Genomic DNA, 12124 nt, shown 5'->3' with positions numbered 1-12124 from the left:
AATCTCAGCCCTGTAATCGAGGGAGAAGGTCAATCACAGGTGGAGCCAGAAGGCCTAGTTCCCACAGGACCCCCAGAGAGAGGCTCAAAGCACCCAAAGAAAGATGACGCCTATAAGGTACTTCTGCAAAAAGAGACTGAAAGGGCAGAAGTACAGATCCATCCAGAGGAACAGCTTATTCTTGCCCGACGAAGCAGATGATGATGAAGAAGAAGAACTCATAAGAAGAACTACTCATAACAAGAACTAAGAAGTCATTTATTTTGTTAAGTATTGGACATTTAAGCCTTTATTTATCCAGTTCAATTCAATAAATCTTTGTTTGAAACCTGTTCCAAACATCCATAATGTATTTGTGAGTAAAGTATGTATTTATTTATTTATTTGTTGTAGGTCTCAGATGAGTGGACTGCCTGTTTCCAAGAAATGGACAATGGAGGGGGATGTTTATATTGTTTGTTTGCTGTTCCGTTCAGTCCTATTTTCTGTTCAAATAAAGCATATTGGAGTGACCCCACACTATTTTACCTGTTGTTTTTTACATAGCTACATTGTGATAGTCCCATTTAGACCACAGGTAATCCAGATTTGGTAATCCTGAAAAGTTTGAATCCGGATCAGAGTAATCCAATCCCACATTGCTTTGAAAAACCAGCATAAAAATAAAATGGATTACGTGATCCTGGATAGCAGAAAAAGAGATTTCCAAATCTGGATCAGTTTGATCCAGATTAAAACTTTTGAAAAACTGGCCCCTGGTGGAACGCTGCTTAAACAGACTTAGATCAGGTGACTGACTCAGCCAGTCATGGATATCCCTCTCTGTCACCATGACAAGATCCTTGGTTGCATGTTGAGGACCATTGTCCTGCTGAATGATGCGATGCATTTGACTGAACCTGAACAAAGAATACTCCTGGAGCCATCTGCATTAATCTTGTTGTTTCTGTCAGCAATGGTGCTTGTATAGGTAATATTTTGACAGATGTGGTGGTGACAAAATATTACCTATACAACAGAGCTCATTCTATCAAGACTGTACACAACAGTATGGTCATTATACCCTGTTCAAGCAGAGCCAGCAATGCTTTGGTTATACAGCTGTGGGTCTCCTGAACAGTACAAGACACTCTAGATTTACCATTTGTACCCTGAACACCAACATAGCCAGGACACTAAAAACCTTACAGATGTTTTAATGAGGCACTAACGTGGTCGGGATTTCTGCTGGTGGTCTCGGTCAATGGGACTGTCACAGTGGCCTTAATGTGTTTGTGTGCGAGAGGGAGGATGCTTTTCAGATTGTGAAGTGGCAAAGTGGAGATTAAACATAAAACCTAGCAACAGAGAAGTGTGTTTTTGTGAACTGCAGCCTGGCCTTGCTTTGCAGTCATGAAAAGATTTTCTTCACCGTGCAAATAGTTTTTTGCTGATCTACAAGACTTGTGATTCTCAATTTTGTCATCCACATAGGCTCTACATGAACACACGAAATGCACTGATAATGTGCTCTGAACAGATCACATTTTTTTTTTGTTGTAATAGCAGATATTCACCCCCAGACCCACCATTACCAGCCACGCTCAGGGGCGGTTCTGGCTAATTGGAGGCCCTGGGCAAAGAACAATTTTGAGGCCCCCCCCCTTCAAAAAAAACAAACAAACAATCCCACCCACCAAAGCACCAATCCCCTCCAACCCCACACCCATCCAGACACACACACACTTAATGAGCCATGTAATGTGAAACTGACATTTATTGTGAATAGAAACAACTAAACAATTATTTACTTCATAATGATTAACTTTACAGCAAAACGGCTGACTTTAACATCTATTTTGACTGTGTGTGTAGGGTTGCAAAGGGGCGGAAAGTTTCCGGTAAATTTCCGGAAACTTTCAGGAAACTTTCCACAGGCATATTAAGCTCGGGGATTTTTGGGAATTTTGAAAAAAAAAAACTATGCAAATTAAACGCTGAGCAATAAAAACATAATTCAAAACACTATTTTAAAGATGTTTGGAATGCAGCACACACTGCACGTTGAATTTCAACCCTCCACTGAGCATTCTTCCATCACATGCACAGATCATTCCTAGCATCCTGCTCACTACAGCAGGGCTACTGAGGCCTGCTGTAGTGTTCATCTGTTCATCTAGCCTATTTCTATTAATTTATCGATCAATTATAAAATATTTTTACAGACGATTCCAATTGTTTGGCTAACAATTTATATCTCTGGTATTGCATTAGTGTTTTTTTACAAACTTTGTTCTCATCTTATTCTAAAGAACAATGCCACGTGCACTCTCTCATATGTGGAGACATTTCACCCCATTAAATGTAGAAGGAAAGGCTGTGTACATTTGCAAATACTGTGCAAAGACCTATGTTAAGAACAGGGCCGGCCCTGGCAATGTTGGCGCCCTAGGCGGGGTTTCAGAATGGCGCCCCCCCCAACATACACACGCAAATTGTCATGCATCCCCAATAACTTTTGGACTGTATACAGATGCACACACAGGCAGACAAAATTGTAAGCTATAAAAAATAATAAAAATATATAATAAAAATATAAAAAGTCTGAACTCAGCTGTACTGACAGCATATCATGTCATGTCGACAAAAATAAACATTAATGATGAATTGGGGTGATTCTACCTCTATATTGTTCTTTCTTCTCCTCCCCTACTTTGCTGCGCTTTCTGAATCGTGCACCTGATAATTTAATCCTTTTTTGACTCATCTTCAACTCTTATCACAGTCTAACACGCCTCCCCACACACACACACAAGAGAGTATGTGCTTGTGTGTTTCTGTCTGTTTAGAGACAACTGACAAATGTGTGGATTAAGCAGTGTTTGGCAAGTTACTGAAAATTAGTAATTAGTTACAGTTACTAGTCACTTCTTTTAAAAGTAATTGATTTACCCCACCAGTTACTGTATATCAAAAGTAATTAGTTACTAGGGAAAGTAACTTTTAAGTTACCTTTATGTCTGCTTTTTAAATGTAATGAATATGAACAGTACTGGACAGTCAAACACAATACATATATTTTTTAGACCTATTTATTGTAATCAACAGGGCAACAGGCCCATTTGTGGGTCATTTGGTACCGGGCCGCACAGAAAGAATAAACATTTTACATGTTTTCTGTTTTATCTATTATCCGGTAGTTTTTCAAAATAAAACCGTTTTATTTTGAAAAATTACCGGATCCTCTGCGTTATGACTCATGCTTTATGCATGTCAAGACGCTCGTCTCGGTCACGTCACTTTTTCGCTGACCACAAACCAGCACGGTATTTGTCGGACCCATTTGTCAACAAACCAGGTGAATCCAGCAGGTCTGTTTAAGGAAAAGATCAGCTGCCCGAGATCACAAATGACGGCGGCCCTTAAAGTATGTTTGAGAAAACAACTCTGCCGGTGTCCTGGATTAAAGTCACGGCAGAATACCCTGAGATCGCCACAACAGCACTTACAACTCTGTTGCCATTTCCGACATCATATCTGTAGTGACATGATAGATCGTTTGAAATATATCAATTTTCAGTGTGTTTTCCGGCCCGATTTGCTCGCAGCGAGCGAAAAACAATAGAACAGACCCCGGAACCATCGCTGCAGATCGCGAGCCGGCCGCGGCGCTGCCCGCAGCTTCCCGGCACAACGCTGCCGGTGCGAACAGCCCAATTATTTAACATGGGCGCGGAAAGGAAGCGGACAGCTTTCGTGGCGCCTCGCTGCGCTTCTATCTCCGGTGCGTCCCCGGGTTTAGAAGATGATGTTGTGATGTGAATGTTTTGGTTTATATTGCATGTGTCACGTCATGATAAATCAGTCCCTTGTGCCGCCCTCTCGGCATTTTGCGCCCTAGGCAACCGCCTACTTCGCCTATGCCAGGAGCCGCCCCTGGTTAAGAATGCCACAAAGATGCAGAGGCATATATTCAAGTGCCCAAAGTTTCCTCAGGGCTCAAATCAGCCTATGACACAACAAAATGTTTATATTAATGTCTGTATATGACAAGGTAAATACAGTTAGTATAAATTACCCACAACATTTCCAGTTTATTCCCGTTAATTCCCATTAATTCCCATCAATTCCCGTATATTCCCGTTAATTCCCATGGAAAGTTTCCAACTTTGAATATTTCCGGAATTTTGCAACCCTATGTGTGTGTGTGTGTGTGTGTGTGAGAGAGAGAGAAAGGGAGACATGCGATTGAGTGAGTTTGTGTGTGTCTGTCTGTGTGAGAGAGAGTATCCACACACACACAAACACACACACACACACACACACACACACACACACACACACACACACACACACACACAGGAGCCAGGGGCTCCGCCCGCTCTCATTCGCTCAGAGACACACAGGGAGATCAGAGCTCGTTCCTGTGAAATGTACTGTGAAGCCGCGGAACTAATGTTAGGACGTCCGCTTCCCTTTAACGGTGGAACTGTAAACAAATCGTTCTTTCGCCGTAGCCAGGGGTCGGCCACCCGCGGCTCTGCAGCGGCTCACTGTACAGTGTTGTGCGGGTGAGTGTGTGTGTGTGTCAAGACAGCACACACACACACACACACACACACAGGAGCCGGGGCTCCGCCCGCTCTCATTCGCTCAGAGACACACAGGGAAATCAGAGCTCGTTCCTGTGGCAGCTCTGGCAGCTGACAGTATGAGACCCAACAAATTAAGAACACCCCTAGAAACATTACATTCCAGTCACATGCATGTGCAATGACAAGTGATTTATTTGAATTATTAAAAAAAAAAAAAAAATTGTAAAACGACGAGGCCCCCTGGCGGCCGAGGCCCTGGGCAACTGCCCGACTTGCCCAATGGGACGCGCCGCCCCTGGCCACGCTCCCCTGACCTGTTTCCCAGTTGATACATTTTAATGCAAATATTCCTTTCTTTAAAGCTGACAATCAGCTGAGTTATTTCTTATAGTGGAGTCAGGATCTGACGCATTACTGAATAACATTTAATGGCAATTTAATTTATGGTGATGCCAATAGAACCTCTAACACATACAAATCCCTAGAAAAAACATTTGGGTCTCCCAAAAAACCCCAAAACATTAAGTCTGTAATTTGACTGTGTGGTAGAAAACCAAAATTTAAAAGCACTTTTTAAGAGCACTCAAGGTCACCTTATACGGCTTGTCGGGTTTCCTCTCAGCTTCATCATGATGTGTAACAATGCTATGAATTAAGTCTATATATTTTTCCTTCCTGACACAGAGTGACACTATATTGACTGTGATTCTCACTGGCAGCTACACAGTGTATCATGATGTGATAACTTCGTACCGCAGCATGACACAACATGACATAACCCATTTTGTCAGGTGGATAACTGCCTTGCATGTTAATAGCACCTGTACAGTGAATGCACGAGATGGGACCCTAGCAGTCTCCTGGACGCCTCTCAATACCCACATCTGATGTTATATGCTAATCTGCTAACCTTGAGGGCGCCCTGACTGAAAGCCAAGGAGAGAGAGAGAGAGAGCAAGAGCGAGCTGTCGTCTCTCATCCAAATGCTTTGACTCGATCTGCTGAGTTTCCAGCTTGCACTCGAGTGCTGTTAATGAGGAGTTTTATGAAATTCACAGTCAGTGTAGAAAAAAGGGGGGTTTGAAATGTGTTTTTTTTTCAGTGTGAGGAATGGGGGAGACAGTGAATGGTCTTGATTAGACATTGAATTTGGTTTGTCTACGACAGGTGGCGCATCAGTAATGGTGGAGGGAGGTGACATCTTGGAGGTCATTCAGGACTCTGTATTTGGAGCTGAAGCACGACTGCAGTCAGAGGAAGAGAGGAAGACAACAGGTGACAGACAAAAGAGAAGCCCGTCTGCAGGGTGATGATCGGAAATGGAAACAAAAGAAGAAGCACACAACAACCATGGTTCTGTACTACGAAGCAAGTTCCACTTACCCTGGACATCTTTCCGTTTTCCTGCTTGACGTATCCCTACTCTTGCAATCAGGCTAAGCAGCCACAAAATGTGGGTTATCAACTCGATAAGTCAACCAAAGGGGCGCTGTTTACTTCATTTGACCAATCATCGACATGTGAACTGGCAGCAGAGCAATATATTTCACAAGGATCACATTATTATATTACAAAATTACGTGGAGTAAAACACATTATCCTTGCTAGAAGAAACACATTTACAGCTGCTAAATTGTGTGAATGTGCATAAGTCAATGTTTTTATAGTAAAACTGTTCTCTCATGTTTCCATTATATTAATCTGTAATTTATATGTATTCTCATTAGGGATGTCAATAGATTAAAAAAAATTAACTAATTAATCTCACATTTTTAAATTCATTAATCTAGATTAATCACGATTAAAAGTTTGTTTTTCTTCTAAAGACTAAATCTTATAAATTAACGAGTAATCACTAGAGATGAGCCGGATACTCGGCTGAAACGAGTATCCGGTACGGATAAAGCACTTTTGCCGAGCACGAGTATTATACGAGTAATCGGAGTCAATATCTGTGATCGGACTGAATGAAAATCCTCACACAGCGTCACAGCGCTCCTCGCCTTCACACACGGCTCTGCTCACTCACTCACAGAACAGCTCTCTGTCTCTCAGTCACTCAGGTTCACTGCGCATCGGGACTGTTCCATAGGCTCAGTCAAGGAAGCAGAAATGATTCGTTCATTTCCCGACTGGGTCTTCGGGTACAAGTCTTTGGATCATTTTTCATGTGACCTGCATTGGCTCAGTAGAGGAGCGCTGGAGATGTAGCGAGGGACGTTCACTGTCTCCCGGAGAAATGAACACTCTGTGTTTTTAGTATAGAAAGACGTGAATTATATTTGAGACAGTGAACGTCCCTCGCTACATCTCACTCACACACACACTCACACACACACCTGGTGTGGAAATAAATTAAAAAAAAATAAAAATAAAAAAATTTCAAAGTTACACAATGTTGTGTTTTCAAAGAGGCTCAGGCCTATAACACCTACCTATAAAGTGGCAGCCAGGTTGTTAAATATCATGTATGATAAATTGTGTACACATTTGTTTTTTAAAACCAGCTGAAAATATTCACAATGTCCTTGGAAACAATAAAACTGCTTCTTTCTTCATTGAAACATCGAGATTAGTAAAAGGTAAAAAAAAAGAGGTGTATTTGAGACACCATTGGTACTGTCATCTTTAACATTGAACAACACACACAACAGCATAACAAGTGGCCTTAGTAAACTGAACTGACATTCAAATCTGTCATGTTAAAGTGCAAAAACTTAAAGTGCAAACAAACATGAAAATGAAAACAGGAAGATCTCTGCTTATTCAAAGGTCCCACCGTATGCACATTTTACCACAGTTGATATGGTTCCTTTGGGTCTTAATGAAATGTCTGAGACATATTTTGGTCGAAATACCACAAGGATCATTTAAAACAGCACCTTTTTACCCTGTCTAAAACAGCCCTCCTCAGACTGACCTGTGTTGAGTGCTGGAGACGAAGATACAATATTGCAACCATATCGGACCAGAGTCAGGTGGACCGAAGCCTGGCTGCTAGAGCCCCAGCTCCCCAGCGCAGACCCGCAGTGGGCTCCGGTTAGCTCCGCGCTAGCGCCGCGCAGACGAACATGCGCACACACACACACACACACACAGTTCGAGGAAGATAAAAAAGTGCACGAGAGGACGGAAAGAGTGGAGCTGCCTGCCTGGTACAAGTAGCTTCTCCAACTTCTCCAGTTTAGCCAGCTCCGGTGAAAGTGCTGACTGACGTGCAGTGGTCACTGGTGAGGGAGACGCTGGCAGCTTGCTCGAGGAGCTGAATTTTCTTCCGCACACCGGAAGTAAACAAAGTTGCATTAACTGTGTTAAAATATTTTATCGCATTAATCTCGAGCACAATAATCTCATAGATTAACGCTTTAACTTTGACAGCCCTAATTCTCATTGTAAATATGACAGTTTTACTCTTTCATGTATAACCTGAAAGGATACCTATAGGAGTAAATAAAAAGTAAACATAAAAATATACTCTTAAGAAGTAACTAGGCGGATTTTCATAACTTTAGAATACAACCGGTTCAACACTTTTGTTCAATTTCTACTCGATAGAAATATCAGTATACAGATGCAGAATGAGGTTAGTTATCAAGTCAGATGGCAAATGAGAACAAGTAAAAAATTTTATTAAAGAAAAGACATTGCTGTTAACGTGTATAATGGGGGGGAAAACCTACGCGTACAGTGTTTTTTTTTAGCTTCTCTGCATTACACACAGTAAACAGGTAACAAGTTAGTATGTGGTACTGTGAGTGCATTGATCCTATGTGTTGGTCATGTGGGTAGACAATTCCCTTTCATTTAGATACTAATCTGGGCAGGCAAAATGATTTTTCTGGTGGACAAATCCGCCAGTTAGTGACGGGTTATACTAGTGGTCATACTTTCGGATCTCTTCTGTCAAACACTCTTCTATTTGGTCCATTTTCGTTCTTCTAAATCTTCTGTGGTTTCTGCTGGTATTATGGGGAATGAAACCGGAAATGCGACTCCGGAAAGGATGTAGTTAGCAGACCAATCACAGCCTTGCGGGCTGCGTGAGGCTTGCAGAGCTTTGCCGTATAGTTAGAAAAACGCACGCAAGCACGTAAGAAGGGGTACGTAAGCACATAAGGGGCACGCAAGGGCTCTTGCACTTGCGTGCCCCTGAAAAAGCAGAAGCATGCCTTAAGACCCAAAACTCTGAGTTAAAACCCGGCTTCATACAGCCCACAGATGACTTCTGAACATGTTAAACCATGATTTACTTGATTCTGTCAAAATTTGCATACAATCTTTATCTCCAAGTCCTCTTACTTTACCTCTAACTCTTAACCCCATGTCATGGTCTTTACCAGCAGTGGGAATTTGTTCAGTAGTCAGGGCAATGAGAATAAAAACTTTGGCAACATGACAGGTAAGCGCTCATTGGCGAAATATTAGCCCCTGTCTTTGAACACGATCTCTGACATGATCAAATGTGAATCTCCCTTGATATCTCTGGCCAGATGACATTTGACTTCATAAAAGTCAACACTGTCAGAGGTTTTTGTTCTGCTCTTAACAGACAGCTGATAATGTCTGATAACATCCTTTGTTCAGTCTTTTATACAGGATCCTAGTACTTACACTAATGAGACATTGACTCTTTGTCCCCTATGTCCCCTGCGCTGAAACTCATCTTTCAAATTTGTTTCCAAGAGTGGCACATGGAAAGGAAATTGGTGCCAAATTACGTGCGTGAAAAGACAAGCTAAAAAGGATTTACCCAAACTCTTGCTGTAAACAATTGCAGTTGCTCATAGTGATCACGGATATATTGATCAACAGTTAATATGGATAGTGATCATTTTGGCCTTAGACTGTAACAATCTGTTCAGTCTGTGTCTGTTTGGATTTCACTTCCTGTTTTATTTTGGTGTCTGGGTTCTTGTGTCTTGTGTCTAGCTTTACTTCCTGTTGGTTTCCCCACACACCTGTTCCTTGTTTGTCATTAAGCATTCCCTATTTATAACCTGTGTATCCCCTCACCCTCTGCCAGATTGTCATTGTCTCCTGTGTGTGTGCATGCTCTCCAGCGAATTCTTCCGTGTTTTGACTACCTGTTTTTGGACTCTGCTAGGATTTACAACATTGGATTTCTGCCTGTTCCCTGTATGGACTTGTTACCTTTGGACTACTTAAGTAAAGTTTTATTTGATACTTTATTTTTCTGTCTCACATGCTTTCTTTGCAACTGAGTCCCTGCCTAGTTCAGGACTGTCACATGGACAAATATGATCACCATAAATGTTTCCACTCTATCAACACTTCCTGTTTCAACTTGTGTACATACAGCAGTTTGACACAAATATTTCCTCTGAAATGATAGATTATCAAAAGATCTGAGATATTTGGTTGGCTATGTGCTTTTGATAACTTTGCTGTTGGCTAGTGTCTTGTTTATAACTTGTCTGATGATCAGACAGATGTTATACCACCTAACAATGTTAAATCAACTGATTGAAATTTTAGCAAACCAAAAGAATCCAATTATCAGTACTTTTGTGTACACTATGTATCAATGGGCTTGGATGTTTTGGGGTGAAAGGAGAAGGGTCCTGCAGATATCAGTTGGCTTCCAAATGCCTGATGTCTCTCAAACATTGACACAGTGCGCCAGCCTGCTGAAGATAAGCAAGGACATCAAAGAATTTCCTATCCAGACACCCTCGTAGACGATGCCAGCTTTGGATTTGCCCGCTAAACTGACACAACCATCTGAATTGGGTACCTAACACAATCCTTCAGTCCGTTCATTATGGATTAAAAAAAAACTGTGGATTGGTGCATTGTTCCGAGCCCACACTAAAACTGATCCAGTGCTTCTAAATCCATGAGAGGTGCAGAACAAATGTATATGTCAGGAGAGAAAGGACCTTGGTTTGATTGTCTGCCAACCTGTTTGCTCCTACGCTCCAGTCATGTTTGCTGATGACTAAAAAGCAGCGACAACATCCCTTTAGGAAATAACCACTCATGCCAGTATGTCTGTAATGCCATCTTCTTTTAGCTGTTCAGACATGGCGGCTTTAGAGCTGCTTGACTTTAATCCTGTTTTTGGCCCCATTCTGTTCTGAACACTTCTCACAGAGCAGGATGTACTCTGGCTCAAATGACATTTTCTGTGTCTCTCTTGTCAAGTTTGCCGGAGGGATTTCAACAGAACCTAGACAGAAACGTTGGCTGTAAATGTCTATGTGATTTAGTGCAGGTTGGACTTATATTTTACTTTCCCACACAAATCCACGCTTTAGTCATCTTAAGCACTTATGAGTATATGAAAAGGGAAGCGTTATTCACATCTATTGCAGAGCTCCATCCAACTTCAGCTTTGACCTATACTTGTCTATTCACAGGGCACTTACCGATAATAACAGTTTTTATGCTTTCATCCATGTCTTCCCTTTCAATAAATAAACCCAGGAATATTTTAAATGCCTCACATCCTGTGCAACATTAGTTGAAGAATTGTGAGTGATTTTCACTGACAAATGAGACTTTCAATGTTGCAGTCCTAGAAATGTTTGTTTCTGGACTGCACAGATGTTGCATAGTCCAGGTGGTTGGTTCATCCACAGTCTGAGTCTCAAAGTCTAGGGAGAGCCATGTCCTGTGCCCTGCATGTTCTATGCTTGTTGGTGTTAACTTCTGTACAGTAACGTAGACCCTCTTCAGACCTAGTATAAACATCCATCTTGATATACATGACAACAATTGGACGCTAAGTGTGTTGGCATTTGCGTTCACACAGCTGAAAAGAATGTAAAAGAGGGTCATAGTTGTTGACACCTGTTGGTTGTTAAGATGTGTTAACAACAGATCTGTTGCTACACACATTTTACTTCCGACTATAATATTGTCTCTGTCAGAATGTGGTGTTGTAAAAGTTACATCAAACTACACCTCAGGGTGTAAACTTTATTCAAGAGTTTGTGTCCTTGAAGCGTCCGGCTTAGCTGCATGTTTCCATCTGTGATGATGCTGAGATTGGCGTTTTCACTCACTAAACCACTAAATATTAAATTTCAACAAATCCAAATTAAGTGCAACAGTGTTATTTTCTTGTCAGCAACGACAGGTAACTCCTTTCTTTTATTTCTGAGTTTTGTATTGTAGTTACCAGTTTTCATATGTCTGAGTCGCCCTTTTTCATAATATGAATTGCCTCTATGGCCAGATTAACCTGCATCTTTACTAAAAGATCTAATCGAGATTCATTTTTTTGTTTCTGCTGCACTAACAACTGACTTCAAAATTGATGAGTTTGTCAATTATAATCAAATTGCAAGTTCAGTTATGTTTTTGCACCAATGTGAAAATAATTGTCATGGAGAGTTACAAAACTTCAAAGAGAAAACTTTAAAGAATATGTTAAAGTGGCAGGAGAATGTTTTTTTTATTCACAAATCTAAACTATGTTTAATAAGTACAAAATACATGTTTCCCAAAATAAATGCATCACCACATCTGGAGGCTATCAACCTAAAAGGAATCTTGTTTGACTGACAATTACGAGTTTTAGTGTC

At 41.2% G+C, this 12124-nt stretch overlaps 1 long non-coding RNA gene across 1 annotated transcript; it reads left to right on the top strand.

Annotated features, from left to right (window-relative positions):
• The first annotated feature begins 213 nt into the window (after positions 1-213).
• LOC133005732 (uncharacterized) lies at positions 214-517 on the top strand. Its single transcript, XR_009678387.1, has 2 exons — positions 214-253; positions 394-517. It is a non-coding gene; the product is annotated as an uncharacterized LOC133005732 (long non-coding RNA).
• The last annotated feature ends 11607 nt before the right edge of the window (positions 518-12124 follow it).

The sequence above is a fragment of the Limanda limanda genome, chromosome 7 (assembly GCF_963576545.1).
Source record: "Limanda limanda chromosome 7, fLimLim1.1, whole genome shotgun sequence".
NCBI classification, from domain to species: domain Eukaryota; kingdom Metazoa; phylum Chordata; class Actinopteri; order Pleuronectiformes; family Pleuronectidae; genus Limanda; species Limanda limanda.
The sequence above is the reverse complement of the archived record's forward strand: the minus strand, read 5'-3'. Positions and strand labels throughout refer to the sequence as shown.